The 12,856-nt window shown below is 44.6% G+C and overlaps 1 long non-coding RNA gene across 1 annotated transcript; it reads left to right on the forward strand.

Annotated features, from left to right (window-relative positions):
* The first annotated feature begins 8,417 nt into the window (after window positions 1–8,417).
* LOC144107823 (uncharacterized) lies at window positions 8,418–11,535 on the forward strand. Its single transcript, XR_013309401.1, has 3 exons — window positions 8,418–8,493; window positions 8,979–9,076; window positions 11,431–11,535. It is a non-coding gene; the product is annotated as an uncharacterized LOC144107823 (long non-coding RNA).
* Window positions 11,536–12,856: the final 1,321 nt, after the last annotated feature.

Raw genomic sequence — 12,856 nt, forward strand, 5'->3', positions numbered from 1 at the left:
GCGCAGCCTGCTTTGGGGTTGGCGGAGTAGTATCAGCTACTCCACCAGGGGGCGCGGATGGCCCTGCCATAGGCCCATTGCGTGCGGCCTCGACAGGTGCCGAAGCCTGGTGTGATGCGCCGCGCCCACGCATCACATCGGCGAAGGTTGTTTTTGCAGTGAAGGAGAATCTGTTTTGGAGTATCGCCTTCTTGCTTCCTTTAAAGTAATGTTTTCAGTGGCTTTCAGAGTAATTATTTCTTTTACTTTTTTCCAGGACGGACAAGCCCTTGAGTATGCAGCATGGTCTCCCTCACAATTTGTGCACCGCGGGGCAGCAACACATTTTTCTGACTGGTGATCCTTCGAAGAGCATTTCGAGCAAGTTTTGCGGCCGCGACAACTCTGTGAACCGTGGCCGAACCTCTGGCAATTGAAACATCGGCGTGTGTTGGGTATATATGGCCTTACATTTATTTTCAGGTACCCGACTTCAATGCTTTCAGGTAGGGAGCTGGTGTTGAAAGTGAAGATCATGTGTTTCGTATCTATCTCGTTGTTATCCTTCCGGATCATTATCCTCTGAACATTTATGACATCTTGGTCGGCTAGGCCTTCAAGCATTTCTTTTTCAGAGAGGTGAACAAAATCAATTTCTGATATGACGCCTCGGACTGCGTTCAAAGATCGATGTGACGTGATGGAGACAGGAATCTTCCCTATCGATACAATGTTTGCAAGTTTCGAGTGCTGAACGGTGTCGCGTATTTCGAGCAGTAAGTCGCCACTAGCCATTTTTTATACCTTGTACCCAAAGCCCAAGGTATCTGTCAGGCACTTTGCTACCAAGAATGGGGAGATCAGTCTTGCTTGTTGTTCTTCAGCTTTGCTGGGAATGATATAAAATTTTGGGAATGACACTTTTCTTTTTTGAAAAAACGTTCGTCGTTCCGCCCTCTTCTTAGAGAGCGATCAGGTTGGGAATAGAGGGGAGCCATAGAAAAATTTAGTTTTTCAGCCACGGTCCCTATCGAAAAATCTCATATGGATGCATGTGTGTCTCGTATGAATTTATTTGTGTTTAGTTGTGGTCACACGTGATGATATGTGTCTAGTATGTGGTCATACGAGTTTATATATGTCCAATATGCGTTTCGTATGGGCTGATATGTGTCCCTAGTATCCCTCGTATGGGTTTATATGTGTCCTTCTTTATCCCTCGTATGGGCTGATATGTGTCCTTCGTGTGCCTCGTATGGGCATGGGTGTCCTTCGTATCCCTCGTATGGGCATATGTGTTCCATGTATGCCTCCATCTGCTGATACGTGTCTATCGTATCAGTTGTTTGAGCCGAAATATGGATTTCGTATCACCCGAATGGGCCGATGTGTCTTTCGTATCACTCATTTGAGGCAAATGCAGCTCTCGTATCACTCATATGGGTGAACTGCGTGTCTCAGTGAGCTGATATTGTCACGAACCCGAAGACGACAAAGTTGGCAGTGACGTGCACGGAGCGCTCGCGCTAGGCCCACCGCCATTAAATCATTCCATCGCCATCTGTTATGTAGTACTGTCTTCACCTGCTTGCCGTCGCGTAACATTTGGCGTGAGGTGCGGAGTTCATCCCCATCCTGGTCCTGGAGCTTCGGTGTCCTGCGTGTGCCGTGGTCGTCGGTCGTGTGTTCCTGCCCGCACCGCCCGGTTGTGCCCCAGCCCGCCAAACCAGAACCGACCATGTCGTTCACCCCAGCCCCGCCCCCTGCCCCGGCAAGAAGACACAACTTGACCACGCCGCCGCTACTCGAAGCTATGACCCCGACGACCCTAGAAGTCGCCAACATATTCGAACACAGCCCCTGCCCATGCCGTTCGGTGTGTTCATGGGCCTCGGCCGTCGGCTCAAGGTGACCTAGCTAGCTACGGCCCGGAAGCTTCCTGGACCAGCGCTCATCTGATCATCATCTGTTCATCTCTTTCATCGTGACGGCAAACCCTGCATCTTCTTCTCTTCTGTGTTCATCCGTCCTGTCACGCTCATCGTCACGCAGTGCGTTTCGTCTTCACTGCCGGTCTTTCAGTTCGCGCGATCGGGACGATCGCTCGGCAGCCCCGGGTAGTGTCACGGACTCGAAGACGACAAAGTGGGCAGTGGCGCGGCACGGAGCTCTCGCTCTAGGCCCACTGCCATTAAATCATTCCATCGCCATCTGTTATGCAGTACTCTTCACCATGCTTGCCGTCACGTAACAATATCTGTCTTTTATAAGGCTTGACGTATGAAATTAAATGGATAACATTTCATCTTGTCTTTCACGCGGTGCACTTGAGCTCATAATTAAAGAACACAGGTGATCAAATTAGATCCCTCTAACGTAGTGGGATGTTAAATCCCAAGTATAGTACCATTTTACGCTGTATCAGCTTAGCACATGAATGAACAAGCGTATGGCATTCGAATACTGTCCTGTTTCAAAGCTACATCTCAGCTGAAGCGCATACATTCAAAAAAAAGTTTAGAACACCCTCAGGAAAAGTAAAATTAAGCCAAGGACACCATCTAAACATAATAGATAATGAGGCCACAAAACATTGGTCCATGTGATAAATGACTCAAGTAGCTTCCAATAATAAGGAAGTGGCTATACAGATGCAAAATTTCCCATACATATATCCCAAGCTTGAGAGGTGTGTTGAATAATTTGCCTCCTTGTCTATAACATGCTAATTACTGAAAGTGAAAGATATTATTATAAACGAAGCTTCAGATGTCTTTTTTCAGAGGTGTAATTCATTTTTTGATATCGTCCCCCACTTACACTGATGCCCTTGCATCATCGATGCATTATTCTTGTTTACATGCCCTCAGAGAAGAATGAGGCTGTAGGCCCCAACTGGACACTAAAGATCTTCAAATGTTTCTTCAGCTACGGTATAGCCAGTAGCTACAAGGCACTAGGTCAGAACTATTGGTGGGTGATGCAGAACATCCCGAAACTGCAGCTAATTCAACACGGCGGTATTGCCACCTAACTTGTTGTCATGCCAAGCATTGTCACATTAAATGATGGATTTTTTTACGAAAAATTTTAAGAAAAAGTGCACGGTCCTTCAGCACCCTCAAGTTCAAGAATGCCCGCAATAACCGTCTGCTTAATGTGACAATCATCACAAATAAATTCATCCACATGTGCCACGAGCTCAGATGCGAGATGCAGACAGTGGGCATCCACTGCACTCCTCGTCTTTCACACTCAACACAGCTGGATCTTGCATGTACGTACAGTTTGTACCCACCTTCTGACTGGAAACATAACATACCCATTACCATAAATTGGACTCATTCGATGGTGGATAATGATAGGGAAAACACCTTCTGCCATCCAAAATTTGGTTTCGAAAAACTGTTATAACCGTACACTGGTGTATACTAAGATTTTCCTTGTGACTACTTCAATATCAGTGGTGCCATGTGCAAAATGAAAATATGAAAAGTGGGAACATCAAACTTTCTTTTCATTGTAACGTCTTTCCCTTTCACGTGGTGATAAATGTGTTACAGACCAGGAGGTAAAAAATATACTGATCTCCCCTCGTATAAACAGAATCCACCAATACCATCTGGTTAATGAAACAAACCTACATAATACACAAAAACACTACATATATACTATATCATGGAACAAGAGTAAGAGTTTTGTACACAGACCACACGAACAACACAGCAGCAAGTGACATACAATATTAGTTTCATTTCTCCGTATTTACTATACTCAAATACAACTTAAGAATGAAGTGGATGATTCCTCTCAAAGGACCAGGCATTGTAATGAGCATGGAGGAGGAGGACACAACCAGCAGTGCATGAGAGTTTTGATGATGACAATGAGATGTGAGCCCGTTAACAGGCCAATGTGATCCATTAAACGTCTGCGTATACAAGCCGAGCACACCGAGCACTGCCACAATGAGATTAGCAATAATGAGAATGACAATGTCTCTAATGAGCTATTGTAGACGCCATGGTAGAGTGCTCCAGATTAACTTCAACTGCATATGCACTGACAAAGCACAGCAAAGAGGCGTGTTTTCCACTTCACCTATATCAACATGTGGCTGCTCTCGCCTGGATTTGACTCAGCTTCCTTGGGCATAGACCACAATGGAGTGAATAAATGTCCATCCAAACAACTGTGACGTGACAACTAAAGAACTGAATATGGACAGGTAATGACAAAAAAGTGGGCCATATATGCCCTCTTCACTGTGTGAACATGTCGCCCATCTGAAAACAAACATAAAAATAAAAAGACATGAAGTGTCACCTGCTGAAGAAATAAACAGCCGAAACACTAGTACACCTTCATTCACAGAAATGGAGCTACCTGTCACAAGGCAACGGGTGTGGTAGGCATGCAGCAACCGAATTATATAGTGTGCGCCATCCTGATTGGCTCAGGTTGTCGTAGCTTCCATGCAAATAACTTGCGAAGTGAATTATAGAGAAGCATTTGCCACTTCATTCTTGAGTTGTATTCAACTATAGTTTACACAACACACAAAATAAAATACTGCTTCTCAAAGGAACACTAAGGACATGTACACATAATTTCTGTTCTTAGTAAAAATATGTTGCATTGGCCCTTTCTAACCATTCTGTTATTCTGTTAACCATTCTATTTACTAGGGCCGCCTACCCGTGTGTGTTTTTTTTCTTGCAGAAATGAAGGGTTTATTTGAGATATGTCAATAAAATAATTCCAAAAAGTTCCTATAATTAGACGAAAGCTATATATTCGGAAAAAAACAATCCGATATGCACTACAAACTGCCTTCAAAAATCTTTCCTGACTGAATACTTCGTCGGATCGAACATCTCTCAGGACACCTCGGGCGTTTTAAACTTGTTTACCAATAGACATCGGCTTTGCGACCAATATCAGATATACAGTATGCAAGATATACCCACTCCAGCGGGCCGATCACGTATCTATAGGGCCGCCTACCCGTGTGTTTTTTTTTCTTGCAGAAATGAAGGTTTTATTTGAGATATGTCAATAAAAGAATTCCAAAAGTTCCTATAGTTCGACGAAAGCTATATATTCGGAAAAAAACAATCCGGTATTTACTGCGAACTGCCTTCAAAGATCTTGCCTGACCGAATGCTTTGTCGGATCGAACATCTCTCAAAACACCTCGGACGTTTCAAACTTGTTTACCAATAGACATCGGCTGTGCGACCAATATCAATTATACAATATGTGAGATATATCCACTCCAGCGGGTCGATCACGTATCTATAGGGCCGCTTACCCGTGTGTTTTTTTTCTTGCAGAAATGAAGGGTTTATTTGAGATATGTCAATAAAAGAATTCCAAAAAGTTCCTATAGTTCGACGAAAGCTATATATTCAGAAAAAAACAATCCGATATACGCTGCGAACTGCCTTCAAAAATCTTTCCTGACCGAATGCTTCGTCGGATCGAACATCTCTCAGAACACCTCGGATGTTTCAAACTTGTTTACCAATGAACATCGGCTTTGCGACCAATATCAGATATACAATATGCAAGATATACCCACTCCAGTGGGCCGATAATTTATCTATAGGGCCGCTTACCTGTGCGTTTTTTTTTCTTGCAGAAATGACGGGTTTATTTGAGATATGTCAATAAAAGAATTCCAAAAAGTTCCTATAGTTCGACGAAAGCTATATATTCGGAAAAAAACAATCTGGTATACACTGCGAACTGCCTTCAAAGGTCTTTCCTGACCGAATGCTTCACTGGATCGAACATCTCTCAGAACACCGTGGATGTTTTAAACTTGTTTACCAATAGACATCGGCTTTGCGACCAATATCAGATATAAAATATGCGAGATATACCCACTCCAGTGGGCCGATCACGTACCTATAGGGCTGCCTACCCGAGTTCAGGTGGGCTATACTCAAGAAGCATGGAACAGGGGGGTGGCAATGGGGAAGGTCGCCTCCCCCCCCCCCACATTTTTTAGGGGGGATGTGCCCCCCCAATCTCCATTTGCTTCTACTTGGATCAGATTTCTGAAAATTGAAACACATGTTAGTTCTAACCTCTTTTAATTCAAAGCACAGTGGGGCTGCATGAGCTGCTTGGCTTAGTGCCAGTTGTAAAACATTTGGTATATGAGTAACCTAAACCGGCCATGTCCCTACAGAATTCGATGGACTATATATCGACCTGACCGTGTACATGATCACGATTAGCAGAATTTAAACAAACTATGCACAGGCTTTTTTAATGGAATTGATCACTCCTCGTGTATACAGCTTCCCACCTATAAGCTCCTGATTTCAATTAATTTTATATTGCCATAAACCTTTGCACCGTTTGTTCGTTCGCACTCACAACCTCCGGCACGCGGCTTTATCCTTTTGTTTTGGAATGCGAGGTGCGACCAGACTTATGCCGTTGATCATGGCCACGTGCAAATGATTCTACATTTTTCCAGATTCTTGCTGCTTTTGGTTCTCTATCTCGAAGGTTCCTTGCCAGCTTTAAATTCAGCACGACCAAGAACAGCATGGCAATCAGGTCGATGACCGCCGAGCACGCATGATTAAGCCTATTGCAGCCGCCGAGTAATTCAGTTCATAGTGGGCGTGAGTCAGCCCCTTAAACAGTTCATTTTGGAAGCCTTTTCGTTGTCTTCCTGACAGCTGGAGTGTCGTCCCCGCATCGTGATACTTTGCAACAAGCTTTGAACATTGAATATATATATATATATATATATATATATATATATATATATATATATATATATATATATATATATATAATTTATTGTGTAAATGAGCATTAAATAAATAAATAACAAAATAAGCTCGAAGTCCTGCCCTCCCATTAAAAAAAAAAAATGAGTTCCGGAGTCCCTGGCTATACTATTCACCCGCTGCCATCACGACCCGGACGCGACAGCGGTGTGCCAGAGAACACTGCGAAACTATAATTATAGAGGTCCTCGATCACCTCGATAGAAGCACCTCAATCGAGGGCGCGGTTGTGCTACCCAGTTCCGTGTTCTAGCGCACACTAGCAGTTTATTTTTGAGAGCCTCTTCCTCCTCGTACCTTGCACGCTTCTGATTTCTTAACATAAATTCTTTCAGTGCATCAATTTACCTATTCAGCAATCTATATTTCTCCCTCTGCTGGTCCTAAGTCGCTGATAGGGTCAATGGCATTATTGTACTTATGATATCTACCTCGCACCGTGCCAGAAAATACTTTTTTGCAGCAATTACAGATTTTCAAGCACTTGCTGCAGTTAGGGGAGTTCTAAAAGAAGTGTTAATTTTATCGTAGATAACACAGAAGTTGCTGTTTACAGCGCAGAGAACAGGGAAGGGGCCAGCGTTATTTATGATCAAGAGCCGCGCAACAGGAGCTTTTATATTTCGAAACCGAAACTGAAAATGTTCTAGCGTCGTCTGACGGCTAGGCCCAGACTTTATAGGTGCTTCCTGTTTGTCTTAAGCCACACAAAACTTTCTACTTAAAGCACTAAGTAAAAAGCGCAAAGCGCAATCAGGCACAGCGCGCCACTATAGCTTCCAGCTTTGAAACCGAAACCGAAAGCGATTTGTCACATAGCGACTGCTTTGTTTAATGCAGTGGCGATCAAAAATCGCAGAACACTTCAAACATTTAGGTTACTGCGGTACCATAAAGCTCATACATGATAGAGCCCACAGAGTTACACTAAGCTACCCTATTCACACTCCATGGGCAGTCACAGGTGCAAGACCGATTTGAGGGGCTAGTTGGTTCTGCAGTTGGTTCTGCTTATGTTGGACCAACGCTCTGTGGCACAGCTTGACACGGAACTCATAACTATTTCCCCTTCAAAGTAGTATTTGTAACTTTTCAACTATAAGTATTTCATGGTGTGTAGAGCCCCGCGTCGTCTGCTACTACATGCGGTCAATCAGCAGTCAACTGGATGGCCGGATGCGCTGCACGAGGAGGCTGCGACATGGAGCGGTATAGAGATCACGGTCGGAGACGCAAGATCTGCCGCAGGAAACAAACAGGCGAAATTGAACGAATAAAACGTATTTATTATTCTGGTTTGTAAAGAAGAGGTCATCATCATCATCGTATGCAGTGCCCTGTGCGGTGCGCGTCGCCAAGCCAATCCAAGTCTGCGGTCGTTTGCGTACAACGTTTGCGTCGTCACTCGTGTCGGTGTGTGTGGTTGTTACAGTTATTAGATTGTGTGTTTTGCAGCCACATGTGACACTTCCACTATGGGTTCGTCAGCTGCGGCGAGCTATGCGTACGTGAAATACTTCGACCGACGGCGCAAAAGCTATCGTATACGTCTCTGTGTCGTCCTTGTTTCCTTTGCGCTACACGTATCCATGATGCCTCACCGACTGGCGTTACCGACCTTACAAAAAAAAGGACGTCTACTGGCGCGGCGGAAAAGATGAGAAGGCATTCTATTCCGCCCAAGTAATGGAGCTTGGAGGTGAGTTTTGCAGTTACTTCGCTACTTGGTCAGATTTCAGAAGTGCCAAACGTGTGATGCGTGTACAGTCAAGCCTAACGCTTTTAGCAAAGCTTGGTGGCGTTTTACATATAGTCGATGCACATGCTTTTTTACTGTTGCCAGCACTTGAAGAACGCTTACGATACCACTTCCTCTGTGATTGCGATCCGAGCACACAGCAGCCCAGCGCATGCTTCCCAAAGAAGGGAAAAACTGCGTGGTCGCGTTGTAGCAGGTCTCGACGTAAGTGTCACTCTGAGCGGAATAATATATCGTGAATTTTTCATAAATTCAAGTAATTGCATGAGGCAGGGAGCAATCGGCTGTGTTCAGATCTGCTAATTTTTCGCATCATATAATTTTTGGAAAGCAATCAACGCGACACACTAACTGATCCGTTTCCGTAGCTTGCCCTGTGTTTGCTGTCGCTTTCATTATTTTATCTCTCATTTCTTGTGTTCCAGTAACAAAAGCGGAGCTTATCCAGAGGGTGTCGAAGAGAAAAATCACTGCAATGGACCTTGAAAAGTCTGAGCCAGCAACAACAGTTGCACAGATACATGTATGTACTGGGCGAAGTTTTACTGCGGATGCCTCTGCTACTGCCACTCACACGCTTACCAGTCGCAATATGTACATTACATAGCAGCATACTTCAGAGCCAGGCAGGCGTCTCTGTTTGTGTGTGTCTAAAATATTTATGGTTGCGGGAAGCAGCCAGGCTCCCGTCAGCAACAGAGAGCTTTGTAGCGGATCTTTGAATTGTAGTATAGAGATATTGCTTAAATGCTACTATTGTAAAAGATTGCGTAGGACACTAGAGAACCGCATGTGGAATGGAAGCATCGTTCTGTTTTTTGTTCTCTCATATATTGTGTGCTTCATGTCAGGTCAAAGTTTCATTTTTCGTATTGCCTCCTCGCATTGTTGTCTAAAATATTTATTGTTTGGGGGAGCAGCCAGGCTGCCTTCAGCAACAGAGAGCTTTGTATCGAGCCCACCGATACGGCGTTGCGGGACAGCGCACTTCTCTCATTGCAGCACGTTGTCTTAGCTTCGGCTTGCAACTCGGTGGCCTGTTTTCTCAGTGCCATGATGCTGTTTAAATATACGTATTGCTGGAAATTTATAAGCTCTGCTATTCTTCGGTTATGCAGCTTACCAAAGCGAATCGGGCCACGTGAGAAACGGATAGGGCCTCTGATAATTATTATTCACGAGGGGTGATAATTATTATTCACGAGGGGTGATAATTATTATTCACGTGTCTATCGAAAACACCGGTGCTGCGCTGTGGGCTACAACTGCGGTGGGCTCTCTGCGGTCGGGGTGGCTCTTGTCAAGACACGAATTATTACTGGAAGGCACCGTTCCCCTCTTCCCGTCATCTGTTCATCGTCGGTCGCTTCTTGCACGGAACCAGTCAAAGGGGGAAGGTCATTTCCATCGAGCCGATCGTGGGAAGAACAGGCTCCTTCCCAGCTAGTCATCCTTTCATTTTGTGCAGTCGTCGGCCACCTGATGACGCTGTCGAAATTGCCGCTGCTGTTGCTGCGCCACCGTGGTCATCCCTGTCGATGGGATCTGCACCTTAATCCTCTTCGGCTGGTGTGCATTCCGTGTGCATTCCGAACGCCACCGAAAGCTCCCCTTTTGACTTTTAAACAAAAGGGGCGCTGTCTACTCTTTTTAACGGAAGGGCAGCCACACAGAACAAGCAGAGATGGAGGACTAAAGCTAGTGGACCAAGCGGAAGGGAGAAAAACCTCTGAGATGGAATGGAAGGAGAGGAGCATGGAAAAGTAGCTAGTTTGCCATATATATAACTCCAATATAATGTCTTTTATAAAAATTGTTTGCAGTTGTGTGTTCCGGGAACGGTGCCTCACAACAACCTTGGTAGAGGACATTTTCAGCCAGAGGGTGGTCGGGGCCCTTTAAGTAGTGGCTGCCGGCTGGCGTGCATGTGTGCTCTGCCAAATTTGTTGTTCAAAATTTTTATTCTCTACGGAGGTCATTTTCATTTGAGAGCTGAAGATGAAGCATAACCTTGCGTGTGCCGATTCGGTTGTTGCCATAAAGCCTTGTGCTCGGGTCTTCTGCCACAAGTGCTTAAAATACCTGAGAAATATCGTATGCATACTTCGCCTTGCATTTGACTCATGAAAAAGAAACATTTCCCAGTGTGGATCATGATGCCTGCACACACAGTGCGGGGCTGACATGCAAGGCAAGATTGTAATGCCTTTCATTCGAGTGCTAGCTCTGCAGTAAAAGCGATAGCATACAGACACGACGTGCAGCTAAATTTGTACGGTGCACGCACTTCAGAAAAATGTTCAACCAGCTGATATGCACGCTTGTCAAAATAATGCGTGCATTACTTGCTGGCAGCAATATTAACAGCTGGAGGGCGGCAGACTACAGTTGAGTGGAACATATCCTGATTGTTTTCTGCTTACAGCCCACAGGAATTAGTTCACAAACAGAAATTGCAACTACCACAGGAGAGTCGGTATAGGCAGGGTCGATCATTGGCGCCCAAGTAATTAGTGTGTAGTTAACAAATATGCAATAATCTGAGACTACAGCATGTTGTTTGAGCAGTGCATGCGCAGTTTTTCCCTCCTCCTCATCATCAGCCTCACTACACCTACAGGGCAAAAGCCTCACCCATGTCTTTCCAATTAACGCTGTTCAATTAGCCCTCCTATGTGGTGTCAAATGCAAGTCTTTAGAGTGCGACTGCCCGTCACATATGCTTTTGATGATATCTCGAAGCTTACATGCAGACTTCACGACAGCACACAACGCACTGAAGGACATATACTTCCGTTGTTGCCGCCCATGTATGCATCTGAGTGCAAGAGTCCGCAGCTGCCCCGAATAACTGACGTCCTTTCTTTCGCTCCCAAGGATCAGATTTCTACCGTACGCATGCGAGCAATGAGACGCAACAGCAAGCAAAGCAGCAGAGGGCACTCGCCTTCCGTGATCCATGGACGGCCTTGGCGCCATGACTGCCAGCAGGCTGGTTCTGGCGGCGAGTAGTTCATGTGAGCATGATGCACCTTCCTGTCAGGAGTGAATTTTCTGGCAGCGAACAGGCTCTCTGAGCACGGCAATTTGAAAAAGCCCAATGATAATTTAAAGATTTAAAGATGTATAGACACCTTATTTTGGTGGCATGCTTTCTTCCCTATAATGATTCAGAAGACACTACTATTAATGAATCATCATGTGGTGTTTGCCTGGGACCTATAAATAATTTATAATCGAATTTTTCTGCCATGCTGTCTCGGTTTCAACAGCCGAGTGAAGACTGTGACATCAGAGAGGTTATATGAAACGTGAAGCATGGAAAAAATGCGATATAATTGCTGCTTGATCGTTTTAATTCACTGCAGTGTTGAAGCCAGCCTTTCTCAATAGTCGGAATGACAAATGTAGCAGCACCGATTATATTGCAGTTTTTCATGCTTCGCATGACCTATAAGCTCACTTTGACGTCATAGTCCCCATTCAGCTCTTGAAACTGAAACGGCGCGAGAAAGAAATTCTATTATAATTTATTTAGTAGTCATGGGAGAATCTTCATCATCATCAGCCTGATTACACCCAATGCAGGGTGAAGGCCTCTCCCATGTCTCTCCAATTAACCATGTCTTGCCAGCTGCGCCCACCTTATGCCTGCAAACTTCTTAATTTCATACGCCCAACTAACCTTCTGTCGCCCCCTGCTATGCTTTCTTTCTCCTGGAATCCCTTAAGGACCAACAGCTATCTTACCTTCGCATTACATTCCCCGCTCAAGCCAATTTCTTCCTCTTGATTTTGGCTAGGATGTCATTAACGCGCGTGTGTTCCCTCAACCACTCTTCCTGCTTCCGGTCTCTTAAAGCAGTATAGACACCTAATTTTGGTGGCATGTTTTCTTTTCTTCAATGATGCAGAAGACGCTACTAGGCATGAATCACCATGTGATGTTTGCCTACGACCGCTAAATAATTTATAATTGTTTTTTTATGTCATGCTGTTTCAGTTTTGGAACAGCCGAACGATGGCTCTGACGTCAAAGAGGGCTTTTCCTTCACGTGAGCCATGGAAAAATGGCCATAGAATCGCTGCTTCATTGTTCTAATTTACTGCGGTGTTGATATCAGCCTTCCTCAATTGCTGGAATGACAACAAATGTGCAAGCAGCGATTATATTGCTGTTTTTTCATGTCTCGTGACATGTAAGCACACATTGACGTCACTGTCCTTGTTCAAGTGTTTAAGCCGAAACTGGACGAAAAATAAATGCTATTATAAATTATTAAGCGGTCGTAAGAGATTACTA

Source organism: Amblyomma americanum, chromosome 1 (genome assembly GCF_052857255.1).
Source record: "Amblyomma americanum isolate KBUSLIRL-KWMA chromosome 1, ASM5285725v1, whole genome shotgun sequence".
Taxonomy (NCBI): Eukaryota; Metazoa; Arthropoda; class Arachnida; order Ixodida; family Ixodidae; genus Amblyomma; species Amblyomma americanum.